General features: G+C 37.5%; 1 pseudogene; it reads right to left on the minus strand.

Annotated features, from left to right (window-relative positions):
- Positions 1–759: 759 nt before the first annotated feature.
- Positions 760–1,715, minus strand: LOC114048374 (annotated as a pseudogene).
- Positions 1,716–2,405: the final 690 nt, after the last annotated feature.

The following is a 2,405-nucleotide window of genomic DNA, read 5'->3' on the forward strand; positions in this document are numbered from 1 at the left end:
AGAAAATTAGTTGAAAATAATGTATTTGAAGATCCTCACATCAATTTATATCAACTGTTTACTTAACAACTGACGACTTAGAATAGTAGAAAACATTATCTGACCTGAGAATAGATGAAACACTTGAATCAGAATGCCATCACTTATGTAGATCTTGAAAATGTTTATTATTATTAAATATGAAGTGGTGATAATAATAGTTTATCTAATTATCTCTAACTCTTATTGTAGTTATCCAATATTGGATAGTGAAACCACTTCAAAAAACTGTAAAGCAAAATAGACATATAAAGACCTTTTGGTGCTTCACTGTAAGTTGTGGCACCCTGAGTCAAATGCTTCATCTGTTTTCAAGTCAGATCATATTTTCTATCATTCTATGCAGCTATGTGTTAAGAAAAGAGTTGACATAAATTGATCAAAGGAACTTCATATGCATTATTTTCAATAAGTACACTTTTTTTCAGATAACTTATGGCCTTTTGTTTTCAGGACCAGAATGGCTGAGCAGACTTTTAAAAGCATAATGTTATGATTCTCAAGACAGTCTGGGAGTCAACATTTTAAAATTGGTGAGCTTGATATAGACATGGTAGCAAGGAATTTAAGTCAGTAAACACATGTTGAAGTGATATATCAATACGTATATGATATGTATAAACATAAATGTGTATAAATATGAAACATACACATATGCATACATGTATCTATGTATATATGTGTTTATACATGTGTGAATATATGTGCACAGTCATGTTATCATGGAAAAGATTTTGAGGTTAATGCCTTTGGTATTAATTCCCAGGCTATGAGATTCATCAATGCGGTCTTCATGTCCTTGTTCCTCAGACTATAGATGATTGGGTTCGTGGTTGGGGGCAGCACTGTATAGAACATGGGCAACAACAGATCTAGAAGTGAGTCAGATTCCTGGGGTGGCTGTAGATAAGCAATGAAAACTGTGGTGATAAAAACCATGAGAACAATGAGGTGGGGCAGGCAAGTGGAGAAGGCTTTTGACCTACCCTCTCTGGTTGGAATCTTCAGGACAGTTGAGAAGATGTGACTGTAAGAGATTGTGATGTAAATAGAGCACAAAACCCCTACACCAACCCCAAAAGCCACACTGACATCAAGTGCAAAGTGTGTTTCAGAGCAGGAGATCCTGAGCAAGGGAGGGACATCACAGAAGAACTGGTGGACCTCCTTGGAGCACAGAAGGGCAAAGTGAATATACTAATTGAGTACAGAGCCCCAAACAAACCTCCGGTGAGCCAGGAAGCATCTGCCATCTTCACACAAGCCCCTCTAGTCATGATGAGTTCATAGTGCAGGGGCTGACAAATGGCCACATAGTGGTCATAGGACATCACTGTGAGGAGATCAAGTTCTGATGCTGCAAATACCACCATTAAAAAGAGCTGTGAGACACACCCCCAAAAAGAGATGTAGCAGCTGTGACTTAGAGAGTTAGCAATTGATTTGGGGACTGTGGTGGAAATAAGGCAGAGGTCTAAAAAGGAGAGGTTCTTCAGGAAGAAGTACATAGGAGTATTGAGTTTCCCATCAAGAGAGATGAGGGTGAAAATAAGTATATTACCCACTAGAGCCACTAGGTAGATCAGCAAGAAGATGATTGCATTTAAGACCTGTAGCTCCCAGATGTTGGAAAAGCCCATGAGGAGGAATCCTGTCACCACAGTGAGATTGGCCATGTTCTAGGGATAGAGGATTTTCTCTACTGCCTGCATGGAGAAAAGAAACAGATGGAAAATGATGGGAAGATCATCTCGCGTAACTTTGGTTCAGGTTCACTGTGTGACCTTTGGAAAATGACAGTTCTTTTTGCCTCAATTTTCCTATTTTTTAAAAGAAATGATAGAGCTAGTTCAGAGGATTTAAACTTGAAATTCATGGACCTAAAAATATTTTTATAAATGTATTTCCCTGTAGTTTGTTTCCATTTTAATCTTACATATTTTAATGACTGTTAGTGAAATGATTCTCATAAATTTGTCCATGGTCTTTACGAGATAGCAAAGGGATCCATGAAGCAAAAAAGGCTAAGAACCCCTCAAGTAGATGATTTTTAAGGCTCTTCTACGTTCCAGACTTTCTAGGAATCTCTGAACAATATCCTTACCTTGAAAAAGTTGTTCGCAATAGCTGTATCTCTCTCAGTGGATGATGTTCATTATCATGAAGTACTTTCATTATAAGATCTCTTTTTATGTAGACTATTCTAATAGTATTTTACTAATTTATAGAGAAGACAGTGGAGCTCAGAAAAGTTAAGTGACTTTTCAGTCATTTTTGAAGCAGTCTCAGAACCAAGATGTTAATCCAGGTTTCCTGCTTTTCAGGCTGTCTTGAAAGCTCCTCTAGGTTCCTTTGCTGAGGCATAC

This window comes from Vombatus ursinus, unplaced genomic scaffold (assembly GCF_900497805.2).
Source record: "Vombatus ursinus unplaced genomic scaffold, bare-nosed wombat genome assembly UNPS02002014.1, whole genome shotgun sequence".
NCBI classification, from domain to species: domain Eukaryota; kingdom Metazoa; phylum Chordata; class Mammalia; order Diprotodontia; family Vombatidae; genus Vombatus; species Vombatus ursinus.